The sequence below is a fragment of the Balaenoptera physalus genome (genome assembly GCF_965194825.1).
Source record: "Balaenoptera physalus genome assembly, contig: SUPER_6_unloc_3, whole genome shotgun sequence".
NCBI lineage: Eukaryota > Metazoa > Chordata > Mammalia > Artiodactyla > Balaenopteridae > Balaenoptera > Balaenoptera physalus.
Genome location: NW_028126535.1, coordinates 143,365 through 157,715, shown reverse-complemented (window position 1 = coordinate 157,715; position 14,351 = coordinate 143,365). Strand labels below are relative to the sequence as shown.

General features: G+C 52.0%; 1 pseudogene across 1 annotated transcript; it reads left to right on the top strand.

Moving 5' to 3' along the window:
• Positions 1-5,862: 5,862 nt before the first annotated feature.
• Positions 5,863-13,998, top strand: LOC309663536 (thioredoxin, mitochondrial pseudogene; annotated as a pseudogene). Its single transcript has 2 exons — positions 5,863-5,868; positions 13,432-13,998. The product of its transcript is annotated as a thioredoxin, mitochondrial pseudogene (transcript).
• The last annotated feature ends 353 nt before the right edge of the window (positions 13,999-14,351 follow it).

The following is a 14,351-nucleotide window of genomic DNA, read 5'->3' as shown; positions in this document are numbered from 1 at the left end:
CACCCAGCTGCCCCCAGCCGTTCACGAATCAACTACTCACAGGAGAGGACAGGGCCTGAAACAGCATCCAGAGTCCTGCAGGCCGCAAACGCCTCCCACACTGATGTGTCCGCCCGCCCTCCCAAGCACGGCGGTGGAGGTTACCCCAAGTCCAGGTTAACCGACATCTCGCTGGGCACAGAGAGGGTCCGAAAACAGCAGACAGGTACCAGGTGTTCCCCTGATAAATACCCAAGTCCCAAGAAGCCGACCAAAGGTGAGACCCGCTAAATCTGCAATGACATCCGCAAAACCAGCAGCAAGGAGCCCTGCAGGCGCGCTGGCATCGGGGCTCTAAAATACTCGAGTTGAGACAGAGCTCAGGCGACTCGCAGCCGCCCCCCCGCCCCCAACACCTCCTGGCCTTGCGCCGCTCCCGCCATCCACTTCCCACCTCCTCCTTTCCCTTCTCATTTACTTCCTAATGTATCCCAAAACGGCCTACGGGAGCCGGAGCCGTGAGAACCACAGCGCCGGATACCTATCTTGACATCCAGCTGCCCGTGGACCTTGCTCAAGACAGGACTGCACGGCTGACAGCAGAACTCAGGGCTGGTGTCTCCACCCTGGCATCACGGCCATTAAGCACCGGGTCGCTCTCTGGGGTGGGTCTGTCCCGTGCACTGTGGGATGTTACGCAGCATCCACGGACCCCCCCCCGCCCCCCCGGATGCCAGGAGCATCACCGTCCCCCTCCCCCAACTTGTGACAACCACACGTCTCCAGATATTGCCAAAAGCTGCTTGACGGTAGGGGACAAAACTGCCCTGAGAACCATGGGCTGACCACAAGCTTCTAGAGCTCAACGCTGAAAACACGGTTCCAGTAAGCCACCATCTCCGCTACCTTCGTCCCTACGACGTCCCTTTCTCTCGAACCTGCGAGTCACACGCTCCATCTCCACCTCTTCCTTCCCAACTACCAAGAACAAACCAAAGCCATGGAAACGGTACCCAACTTCCTCCATCAGAAGAAAATACTCTCTCCTCTGTTTCCAAGTTTAAATTTGCTCCAATTTAACTTTTCAATGGCTTCCAGTTCACATCTGCAATCTTCAATCAGGCAGTGGATTCTCAATAAATATTTGACGACGGCGATAATGCACAGAAGTGCTTTGCAGGAGGCGGCCACCTCCATGGTCAAGTTCCCGGGGAGCACATTCCTTAATGACTGCGTTTTTCCCCTGAGGTTTTAAACTCATTTTCTCACAGCAGGCTCTCTTTCCCTCTACAAACATGTTGACTGTTTGTCCCTTCCCACATCCAGCGTTTATTTTGGTTGCTGGGTCTCGCTCTACTCACGTGGCCGGGGCCATCCAGTTGGTCGAGCCCCATGGAAAGGATGGACAGGAGGGAGGGCCAAGGAGGGCAAGACCCGAGGGAGAAACTCACATCCAGTCTCCACTCACGAGGCCAGTTACTTCCTTCACGCTAAAAATAGGTATGGAAAAAAAAAAAAAAGTTTATCTTTCCAACTTAAAAAACAAAAAAGTTTACAAAATGACTTTAGTCTTGCTTCCTGATTGAAACTATTTTTTAAACGTCTTGGGTGGTGAAAGATTAACAACTTATTGGAAGTCACGTACTCTTCTTTTTTAAGGGAGAAAAAGGAGGCAAATGCAAGGTATCCGGGGACACCACACCTGGGACAGTCTCGCCTCACAGGGCAGAGTGATCGTGCTTGTCCTCTGGCCCGGGTCAGGCCTGGCAATAACCACGTGTGCAGAGCCCAAGACCCAGACACCTGGCGGAAAGCTCAAGGAGGGGGCAGCCTCAGGGTTGGGGTGTGGGGTCCTCCCTCCCAATAGGTAACTGATGAAGGGTCTGAATTCCTGACACTCAGGACCTACATGAGATGGCTCTTGTGGGCCTGGCTTCCCTCTGCAGGAACCCATTGCCCGCCTCTGGAAGAGAATCATGGATATCCCAGGTGTCTCAAAAGCTTGACAGGTCACAGCAGTCCTGAGAGAAAGCAAGAGTGAGGACAAATGGCAGAGGGGGATCTGGGAAGTCACCTCTCTCACAGATGCAAAACTGGGTTTTTCCCCCCAACCACAAATAAAATTTCTAATACGTTGCTATAAAAAAATACAAAAGACTATGCAAAGAACACACCAACTAAGTAATAAAAATAACATCCTGACTCAGGGACCAGTATACAGGAAACGGCCAGCACTCAGCCGCTTTTAAAAAATACTTTGACTATTGTTAAGCCTCACTTTGTTGGAAGGATTCCTGATCAGTCTTTTAATAAGAGAAGATTTGACCCTCAAGAAATTAAACCTTAAAACTTAAGACATAAACTTGGGGGGAGGGGTAGGTAGCCCATGGCGAACACCGCTTTAAACATATCAGATAAGGCCTCTACATCACCTAAGGCCTCTAAATCACCTACGAGGGGCTTCACTGACGGTCACACCTTGGGCTCCCCACCATCCCAAGAGATGTTCGCCACGACACACTCAAAGGCAGGCAACATGGGGACTGGCTATGCCATTTTTCACATGGGGAAACTGAGGCACAAAGACACTAAATGCCGTGTCCAAGGTTAAATACTCAGTGAGAGACTCCAGCTTGGAGTTCTGGTTTTCTAATTCAAAAGTGATCCAAACCACCTCAATCTAAAAAACCACAGCTGTCAACCTCACTGAAATCACTTTCCTAGGTCACCTGCTAGCTGAAATGGGCCTACCTTTTTTTTTTTAAAAGTCTACCAGTAAATTATTTCAAACTCTTACAGCCTCTCCCCTCCTCCCACAAAAAGTAAACTAACTCTCTTTACTGCCTTCTTTATCAATCCTTACTTGCAGTAACTATAGAGAATCGCCTTCCAATAGAACATTCTGCAAGTTCTGCGCTGTCCCAATATGGCGGCCACTAGTTACACACATCTATTGGGTATGTGAATTATGGGTAGAGCACTGAAAGAACAGAATTGTTTATTTTAGTAACAACAGAATTGTTACTGAATCTTAGTTTATTTGAATCTAAATATGCACATGTTGGCTAGTGGCTGCCACACCAGATAATTAAGCTACAGATGAAAACAATCTTTCCACTGTGGTGGACATTTCATGATTTCTGCTGAGATTCATCTAGGTGTACAAACAGATTTCAATGTAGGTTCTTCTGTGTGGGAGAGGGAGAGAAAGAGAGAGAGAGAGAGAGAAAGAGAAATGGTGTGTGTGTGTGTGTGTGTGTGTGTGTGTGTGTGTGTGTGTGTGTGTGTGTGTGTGTAATTTAACGAGCTTGTCTCCAAGTGGGAAGATTCACACTATGTATACACAGGAAGGCAAAATAACACCAAGCTTAAGAGCTGGGCTTTCGGAATCAAACAATCCTCCCTCCACCATATATTAACAAGTCAGTGTCCTCTGAAGTAGAATGAAAATAATTGCTGCACACAGGGCATTAAGTGCCTGTAAAATCCTCACTGCATGGCATTAGAGTAACATTAGGAAAACTACTCTACCTGCACAATACCATAACAACTAAAACTTACAGGCAGCGTTGTAGTTTTCAAAAAAATTACACGTACATTCCCTCTTTCTGTCCTTGCACTACCCAATGAGCACCACGATTTCAGTTCCCGTTTTTATTTTTACATACAGAAAACGACACTCAGAAAAGTTACAGGACTTGAAGGTCAACGGTAGAGCAGAACAACAGGGTGGGCCCTTTCACTAGTTCAGGCCAAACGGGGACAAAGGCTGCTTTTCTAGCAAAGCGTTAGGTGTCCTGATGGAGCTGGACTCGGGCTCTATTCCCCTTTCTGCTGGCTAGCGCTGAAACCCTCCTAACAGCTCACCCAGATAGACTCATGATGCCATCACACAGATGAGAAAACTGACACTCCCATGGTTAAAGGTGAGATTCGAGACCAACTAGGATACCACACACTTCATTTAAACACCCAAACTTTCAGGAGGGGTGAGCTTTGGGAGATTTAAGGGTCAAGGTGTGAAATTTAAATGAGGGGTGTTGACAATTCCCAGAGTGACTTAAGCCCTGGACAGAAGCACAAGAAGAGCCAACCTCAGAAGATCCAATGACACACACCCTGCTGTGCACAACACCAAATCAACACCTGAAGTCTCCATTTTCGTCCCACAGGTGTGTGTTCCCTTCAGGTCTAGAATATCCTTAAGGAGATATCTTAATAAGTGGGTCAAGTGATGCACTTCAACTTTCATCCCTGGATTCATCATCCAGCTGGGGGGTTTTCCACGAAAATCTGCCGTACGTTTGAGATATTAACATCCCTAAACATAAAAGAGTCATCTTCACGTCTCAACTGTTCCATACTCAACATTCGCGCCCCCCTCCCACCCATCGCGTCTTTCCTAGGAATGACTAGTTGTAAACTTTTCATAAAATCGTCCTGGGCAATTTCCTACACCGAGGCCACCGTTCAGGACGGAAGAGTGGCGCTCCCCTCCCCCTCCCAGGCTGGAGTCCCGCCCCTCCCCTTTCAGGTTAACCCAGGGACCCAGGCGGCGCGCCTGGAGAGAAAAACATCCAGCAGTCAGGTCAAACCACATGTGACAAAGCAAAGCAGAAACCGTGGCACAAGGAATAGGGCATGGGTTTCTGTTTCTTTTGGGGTTCTGCTCTACAACATCAGCGACAGAAAAGAAAGAAGGAAAAAAAAAAAAAACACCCCACCTCCGACTCTAACTTTGTGGAATTTCCAAAGCGAGGGGCTCGGAGAATGCGAGGCCGTGCTAAGAACGAGCCCCCGCGCGGGCCTCACCGCGCACGGACAGCGCACGTGAAGGGCAGGCCCTAACCCAGCGCCCGCGGGCCTCTGGCAGCCCCCAACTGTCAAGGACCCGGCGACCTCCGGCGACCCCCGAAGGCGCGCCCCACCCCGTTCCGAACACCGGCCCCCGTGGGCAAGGTCCCCCTGGGGAGCAGCGCCCAGGACGCGAATCTGGGGGCACCCCTCCCCCCAGCCCGGGAGCAACAGGTCTGCAGCCTCCCCAGGCCGCTCTCCGCAGACCCGGCCCGACCAGGGACGCCCCCCGTCCGCCGAAGTCGCCCCCAGCCCGCACTCCTCGCCCGGGCTGGGGAGCTCCCGACTTCCTTGACGGTTTCTGCGGCTCAAGAACTGAGCCGCCCAGGGCCCGCGCCGCCGCGCTTCCAGCCGGCCCGGGGCTGGCCGGCCCACGCCCGGGGATGAATGGGGCTCCCCTCCCCCCACGGGGGATCCCGCGGCGGCGCACGTCCGTCCAGCCAACCCCGGGTTGGGCAGACAAAGGGGCACCGGGGGACAAATCGAGCGCTTCCCCAAACTTGCCGGCCGCCTCCCCCGCCCCGAAACAAAAGAGCCCCCCAGCCTCCGCCCGCCCCCAACGCGCCGGCACTTTGGGGAGCAGCCAAAACGGGGTATTGTGCAGCCTGCAGGGAGCGCGCCGCACCCCAGCCCAAGCCCGAGAGACACTTGGGGACCTGCCCCTCCAAAGCCCCGGAGGCGGACGGAGCGTGCGGGCGCCCCAGGCCGCCGGCCTGACCCCGGAGGGAGGGAACCGCCGGCCCCCATGCGGGACAAGTTGGCGTTCCCCCCCGCCCCACCCCGCGCCCGGCCAGCCGGCCGGCCGAGCCCCGCGCACTCACCTCGCCGCGAGCAGCGCAACTTGCGGCGGCGCCGCCGCCCCGAACCTCCCTCCGGCCGGCCGTCGCCGAGCCCGGGCCGTGCCGCGGCCGAGGAGGGCCCGGCACCCGGAGCAGCCGCGCGCCGCCCCCGGGCCGCCCCCGCCCCGCCGCAGCCGAGTCCCCGAGAGGCGCGGGCGCTGGAAAGTTTCGGATGCCGAATGGCGGCCGAATGGCGGCCGAATGGCGGCCGAATGGCGGCCGAATGGCGGCCGAATGGCGGCCGAATGGCGGCCGAATGGCGGCCGAATGGCGGCCGAGGGGGCGGCGGCGGCGGCGGCGGCGGCGGCGGCGGCGGCGGCGGCGGGGCGGCGGCGGCGGCGGCGGCGGGGCGGCGGCGGCGGCGGCGGCGGCGGGGCGGCGGCGCTGGCGCCACCTCGCTCCCGAGCGCAGAGAGTGCGGGGGGATGGGGGGGGCTGGGGCGAGAGCGGTGGCGGCGGCAGAGGGCGGGACGGCAGGAGGGACCCGCACGGGCAGTGACCTCCGGGGGGAGCGGCCGCCAGCGCGCCGACCCCGGCCGGGAGGACTGCCAGGGAGGCCGCCTCCGCCGCCGGGCCGGCCCCTCCCCCCACGGCCCCCAGCCCGCACCCTCCCCCACCGCCGGGGAACGGGAGCCCGGGTCCTCCCCCCCCGACACACCCCCCACCCACACGCCCGGGGGGGAGGGGCGCGTCCCAAGCCGGTCCCTCCCCCACGGAGGGTGAGGCCACCAGGCCTGCCCTCCCCCACAACCAAGAGGGGGAGAGTCCGCCCCCAACACAGCCCCTCCCCCAGGGCTCCAGGGAAGACTCGCGTCCTGAGCCGCCCCGTCCCCACGGCGGGGGAACCTGCAACCCTCCCCCGTCCCTCACCCCTGACTCTGCTCTCCCCGCCGCGCCCGGGGTGGCTGAAGGGAACCCGGGTCTCCCTAGTGTATCCGAACCCCGTCCCTTCCTCGTGGCCTCCATGCGGGCGGAAGGAGACGCAGGCCTGTGCCCACCCCGTCCCAGGCCCGGACCCAGCCAGGAGGGGACAGGAGCCCGGTCACCAGCACCGCGGTTTCCAGGGGAGGGGGGAACCGGGCCACCGCTCTGTTACCCTCCCCCACCTCCAAGAAGCAGCCGCCCAGCTGCCCTAGCAGAACCCCTGCAACCTGCCTGAGGACGCCGCTCCCTCAAAATCCGCGGCCGGCAGGGCACCCCAATGGTCTCCTCCCCTCCCCGGAAAAGTGGGGGCCCAGGGGGGAGCCTCGACCTTTGCAAAATGCCTCCAGTGAAGAGCCGGCAGTGCGTGGGGAGAAAGAAACTCGGGCCCAGCGGGGTGGAGGCTCCCGGCGGGGGCAGGGGGAAGAAGCCGGGCGCTCGGGCCTTCTCACCCCCGCCCCCGCCCGGAGGCGTCGGGCCTCGGGCCCCAGCCAAGTGCTAAGGTTGCCGCAGCTCGCTCGGCCCAGCTCTGGTGAACCCGAGGCCCCAGCGCTCCTGCCTCCCCTCCTGCTTGGCGACAACTGCCCCCCACTCGAGGCCTGAGTTCACTTAAACAAACATCTGCACCCACCCGCCGGCACCTTGGGTGTCTGCTTTGCCGAATATTTTAGAATAAGTTTGCCCCTCCCTTTGGCGTATAAGGAGCTTCGCCCCAAGAGCCCAGTACACACTCAGCGTTTTACACTGGCACCTCACTTGCTCCTTGCTGGGACACCGGGCCATTTGCTGTACTGGTTGTGCAGAGAGGGGGCCCGAAGTGAGTGTTTAAGGGGCTGGTCCTCCATCAAAAAGGCAGACTAAAAATTATGCTGCCAAATATTGCTGTGAAACGTCAGTGATGTAAAACGACGGTTGCTGCACATTATTATTAGAGCACATCAATAAAAGATACACTTACACAGTCTCCATAATTGTGAATCAGCAGAATAGATTTTGCCTTATTTTGTATCAGTTGCCATTCAAGGCCCCCCAAAAGGACGTGGTGGGACCTTCCCTTGAGCTTGCCCGTCGTTGCTCCCGGGCTCCCTGGGCTTGTGAGGACTGATGCTGAGGTATTAACAGGCAATCGAAAAACCAGGGGGGCAACAGAAAACCCGAGCGAGCTCCTGATGCAACCCTGCCCGGGTTACACGTGCTTCCCTTCCCCCACCGCCTGCTGATGGGAGCGCTGCGTTTTTTCCGCCTGTAGGGTCACATTGTGGTTGATTGATTCTCCTTTCGCCTTGCTCAGTCATTCAGATTTGGAAAGTAAATAACAAGTTGACAGCATTACAGCTCTCGCCTTTACTGGGACACGGCCCCCGGCTACCGCACACTCTCGAGTAGCCGCGCAGCCAAACTGGCCCTCTGGCTTGCCAGCCGTGCTTGTCCTTAGCCGCTTGGAAATTCCGAACTGAACACCATGAAAAGGTTCCTTGGTATGTTTTGATTACTTGGCAGACGCCAATCATTTAAAGTATGAGAAAGTGGTGGAAATCCTCGCTTCCAAACTAGGACCCGGTGTGACCACTTTTTTTACAGCTGGTCTTCCGTAGCTAACAACGCGAGGGAGCTTGGAATCCATCTTGCCTGTTTGATCGTGTCCCAATAATCCCAACGATCTTCTTGCAAGTAAGGAGTCGAGCACTTTTACCACAGACTCCTAGGAGCCCCCAGGGACTCTGTAAGACCTCAGACAGGAAACGCGACCCCCTACATTTATCCTAATAACACCGAGAAATTCCACCTTCTGAATGCTAGACGGGTGGTAGGAACGTGTTAAATTAGACTATTTTATTTCATCTGTTTTGCAGATTTTTCGAATGGTGTAAGAAAAGAGGAGAAAAAGCACATTAAAGTAGAGCAGGAAAGGAGCTAGTGCGTTCTGACAAAAGTATAAAGGTTAATTTGGAGGCCGTGAGCAGCAACGATCTACACAGGTATCCACTGCACAATATCTATATTCCAAACAAGTATTTTTGGTTGCTGACTGCAGGGGGCTGGAATACAAGAATCCGCTCGCAACAAATGCTATCAGTATTCCCCCTAAACAGTAGCCAAATGTTTAATAAAAAGGCAGCAGGAACCCACACAAATATAGTCAACTAATTTTTGACAAAAGAGCAAAGGTATTTCAATGGAGAAAGAATATCCTTTTTAACAAATGGTGCTGGAACAACAGACATCCATAGACAAAACAAACAAAAAAATTAATCTAGCCCAGACCTCAAGGCTTTTCACGGAAACTAACTTAAAATTGATCATGGGCCTAAAAGTCAAAAGCAAAAACATAAAACTCCTAGAAGATAATGTAGGAGAAAATCTAGACGACCTTGGGTTTAGCAGTGAGTTTTTAGATACAACACCAAAAACATGATCCGTGAACAAAAAAAAACTGCTGAATTGGACTTACTGAAATTAAAAACTTCTGCTCTGCAAAAGACACTGTTAATGAAAAGACAAACCACAGACTGGGAGATATATTTGCAAAATCCATATCTGATAAAGGATTATATCCAAAATATGCAAAGAACTCTCAAAACTCAACAATAAGAAAACAATACAGAATAAAAATGGGCAAAAGATCTGGGAAAAAAAAACTCACCAAAGAGATATACAGATGGCAAACAAGCATATGAAAAGATGCAGAATATCACATATCACAATGAAAACGCACATTAAGACAAAATATGGGGAATTCCCTGGCAATTCAGGGGTTAGGACTTGGCGCTTTCATTGCCAGGGCTGTGTTCTGTCCCTGGTCTTGGGACTAAGATCCCACAAGCCACGCAGCTCGGCAAAAAATCAAATGCTAACAGGGTGCTGAGCAACAGGAACTCTTCCGCGTTGCTGGTGGGAATGCGAAACGTAAGACCACTTTGGAAGACAGTTTGGCAGTCTCTTACAAAGCAAAACATACGATCCAGCAACCATGCTCCTAGGTGTTTACCCAACTAAGTTGAAAACTTATGTCTGCACAAAAACCCGCACAGGAATGTTCAACAGTTTTACTCACCAAACACCGAAAGCAACCAAGATGGTCCTCAGTAGGTGAATGGATAAACAAACTGTGGCACATCCACACAATAGAATATCATTCTGCAATAAAAAGAAATGAGCTATCAAGGCATGGGAAGACAAGGAGGAACTTTAAATGCCTATCACTAAGTGAAAGAGGCCAATCTGAAAAGTCTACATACTGTATGAGTCCAACTCTACGGCATTCTAGAAAAGGCAAAACTGAAAAGATCAGTGGTTGCCAGGGGTTCTGGGGATGGGAAAGAAGGGACGCATATGGGGAACACAAGGGATTTTCAGGGCAGTCAATGGATTCTGCATGATACTGTAGTGGCAGATACATGACATTTTGCATTTGTCCAAACAGGTAGACCTGTACAGAAACGGAAGTGAACTCCAATGTCAGCTGTGGATTTTATCAATATTGATTCATTCATTGTAACAAATGTACTACTGTTACACAAAAGATGTTAACACTGGAAATGGTGTGTGGGAGGAGGAAAATTGGGAACTCTCTGTACTATATGCTAAACCGTTCTGTACATCTAAAACTGCTCTTTAAAAAAAAGTCTATTATTTAAAAAAAAAAAAAAAAGACAGTAGGAAGAGGTGTTAAACTTCTCGTGAGAATTACTGCCCAGTTTTCATGGAATCCAATATGTAATTTCATCGAGGCCCATCTAACGGCTCCTAACACATAGGCCAATATTTGTTTGCATGACTGGCCTACTCAGAAAGGCCTGCGAGTCCAGGAGTCGTGTGCTCCATGCCGCAGTGGCCTCTCGGTGATGTTTGCAGAGCATGTCTCAGCTGTGAGGAAGCATCTGCCACAAGCTTCTCGTATGAAACAAAGAAGAGGGGTATGCTCGCCAACTTCACTTACAACCCTCTGGCCGAGGTTTGCTTTGGGGCTTGCTTCTACTTTTCCTCAGGGAGACTGGAACCGAAACTACAAAGGGAGATGGTTGTATCAGGTGGTAGCACGTGGTGAACGCACTTGGAGAAGTAAACAGGAGTGAGGACAGAGATTTCCATCACCTGCCTGCCGTGGATGTGAGATGAGGTGGGTGGTCGCCCCTTCTGCTCCCCTTGACCTGGGTAGGCATCCAGTCTTTTTTTCAAGATAGGATGAATTGTGTCTCCCGCCTCAAATTCATATGTTGAAGTCCTAACCCCCAGCACCTTAGCATGCGACTATTTTTGGAAAGACGGCCTTTAAAGGAGTAAATAAATCAAATGCAGTCATTAGGGTGACCCTTCCTTATCCAATCTGACTGGTGTCCTTATAAGAAGAGGAGACTGGGACACAGACATGCACAGAGGGAAGACCGTGTGAAGACACAGCAAGGAGGGAGGACTCGGGAGAAACCCACCCTGCCGACACCTTGACTTGAACTTCCAGCCTCCAAGACTGTGAGAAAATAAGTTCTGTTTGTTTCTCATTCTTTTTGGCTACGCCGAGTGCAGGATCTTAGCTCCCCGATCAGGGATCGACCCCGTGCCACCTGCATTGGGAGTGCAGAGTCTTAACCGCTGGACCGCCAGGGAAGTCCTAATAAATTTCTGTTATTTAAACCACCCAATCTTCGGTGCTTTGTTATGGCAGCACGAGCAGCAAATGCATGTGAGTTATTGCTGTTTCTTTTCTATTTGGAATGTCACATTCACTTCACATCCTTTGAATACTGAAAACACCTCACATTGGGCATGGGGATGTTCGTGCACAGTGTCGAATTTGATCCTCCCAGTAATACTGGAGGGCAGGGATTTTTATCTCCAATGCTCAGAGTAAAAGACTTGGCCCAAGAGGTTAAAGGATTGAGAGGAGGGGGTTTGTAAGCACTTCTACGCCCCAGACCTTCTTTGGCAAGTTACTGACTATATTGATTACCACTGCATAAATACATAAAATAATATACATAAGATTACAAGGAAACTCGATTCTGTAAAAATATAGTTAAATTAAAAAAAGAAATTCCAATGTCATAATACATGTGCTTCTTTCTCAGTACTTCCAATCATAAGCTCTAGAGGTGGTACTAATAACTTCTGTCATTTCAAAGTAGTGGTGGGTACAAATAAAATCTGCTTCAACTCTAACCTGCTCTGAAAATACATCAGACTTCTCTTGGTGACAAATTGGTAACAAATCAAAGATACAGTTAATGCTACTGTCATCTCCTCTATAGTCATAGTTGTCAGAAATGCTCAATTTGGGTTAACTGCAGAGGTTTTCCCCATCCATGTTCATGGACCCCCTGCAATCTCTCCCTGGGACCTTCCTGCCAAGGGAGGAAGTGCAAGCTGCATCCCATGACTCTCTATGGCCCTTCTGCCTACCTAGACTCATCCATGCCACCACCATGGACCCCCTCCCATGGCTCATGGGCCGGGACCCTAGAGTGAGATGACTTTAAGGGGATGCCAAAAACTTACTCATCCAGATAAGTAATACGTGCTTCCCTGGTGGCGCAGTGGTTGAGAATCTGCCTGCCAATGCAGGGGACACGGGTTCGAGCCCTGGTCTGGGAAGATCCCACATGCCGCGGAGCGACTAGGCCCGTGAGCCACAATTGCTGAGCCTGCGCGTCTGCAGCCTGTGCTCCACAACAAGAGAGGCCGCGATAGTGAGAGGCCCACGCACCGCGATGAAGAGTGTTTATTTTGACAAAATTCAACACCCATTTATGATAAAAACTCTCCAGAAAGTGGGCATAGAGGGAACCTACCTCAACATAATAAAGGCCATATATGACAAACCCACAGCAAACATCATTCTCAATGGTGAAAAACTGAAAGCATTTCCTCTAAGATCAGGAATGAGACAAGGATGTCCACTCTCACCACTATTATTCAACATAGTTCTGGAAGTCCTAGCCACGGCAATCAGAGAAGAAAAAGAAATAAAAGGAATACAAATTGGAAAAGAAGAAGTAAAACTGTCACTGTTTGCGGAAGACATGATGCTATACATAGAGAATCCTAAAACTGCCACCAGAAAACTGCTAGAGCTAATTAATGAATATGGTAACGCTGCAGGATACAAAATGAATGCACAGAAATCTCTTGCATTCCTATACACTAATGATGAAAAATCTGAAAGAGAAATTATGGAAACACTCCCATTTACCATTGCAACAAAAAGAATAAAATACCTAGGAATAAACCAAAAAAGAAAAACAAACAAACAAAAAAACTGGTAAATGAAAACAACATTTAAAATTGTGTTGTCATTAGAGTATACACAAAGTAATTGAAGCTGTAGGTATAGAAGTGATTGCCTTGAGAAGACATGTATAATAAGGAAAGGAAGAAAGGAAGGAAGGAAAGAAGGAAGGAAGGAGGGGAAGAAGGAAAGGAAGAAGGAAGGAAGAGAAGGAAGGGAAGGAAAGGAGAGGTCTTCAAAAATAGGGAGATTTAAGTGGCATTTAAGTAAACCTGCCAAAGGGAGCAGTGGCAATCAAGGGACCTGAGTATTAATTAGGAATGACTGATCACGTGAGTCCCATGAGGGTAGGGATCACATCTGCTTCTCATTTCTGGAGCAGAGCACCTAGCACAGTACCTGGCCAGTAGATGCTCCATTCGCAATTGTCCAGTGTTGTCCGTGGGGCAGGAAAGCTACAAATACCATTGGCTGCGGCAACTGGGTGACTGGGGATGTGTGCAAGCTGGATGGCAGGCAGTGAGTAAAGAAATGAATAGGGAACAGAAGTGCCCTTGACCGGTGGGGAGGGCCGCGTTGTGCACCCCTCTGCTCTCGCTGCAGGGAGATGGCTTAGCGACTTCTCCTGGGGAGGTTCCTGGCCTCCATAATCTGCAGGAAGCCCTCTCAGAGTCAGTGGGCGCCCCTTGCCTCCAGGGCCCTGCAGACCCCACAGCGCAGTCCTAATAACCTGACAGTAACACCCAGCCAAGCCCAGTCAATATACACCACCAGAGTCTGTACAATGACCTTTAACATCCAGGATGGACCAGACTTTCAAGACTGAGTTGTCAACAGTGAGACACCAGTGGTTGTGGATTTCCATGCACAGTGATGTGGTCCCTGCAAGATCCTGGGGCCAAGGTTAGAGAAGGTGGTGGCCAAGCAGCATGGAAAGGTGGTGATGGCCAAGGCGGATATTGATGACCACACAGACCTCGCCATAGAGTATGAGGTATCAGCTGTGCCCACCGTGCTGGCCATCAAGAATGGGGATGTGGTGGACAAGTTTGTGGGCATCAAGGATGAGGACCAGCTGGAGGCCTTCCTGAAGAAGCTGATTGTCTGACAAGCAGGGAAGCGTCCTGACTGCCCCTGCCCACCTGGGCCCCGTGGTCCCGGGGGACCCAGGTAGAACTCATAGCCCTTCTGTGCCGGCCCTTCCTACCTCCTTCCTCTGCCTGGCCCCTGTGGGTCCGTGCTTTGGAGACCAGGCCTCCAAACACAGGAGCCTCAAGTGCTCCCAACCTGGCTGACCGCCAGGGTGGCCGCCCAAGGAGCGGTGCCGCCACCGAGCTGGGACAGCCGTCTCCTCACCCACTCTCTGCTCCTTCTAGGGCTTGTTGCCGTGCTCCCAGGATGCTGGGACAGAGTCCCGGGGCCAGCCTGCAGTAACAGCTTGGTCTCCCTGCTCCCTTCTGATCTGAACCCCGGTGCCTGGCTCATCTGCCTCCTGCATTTTTCTTTCCTGCTGCTGTTTTGTAAAAAAAAAAAAAA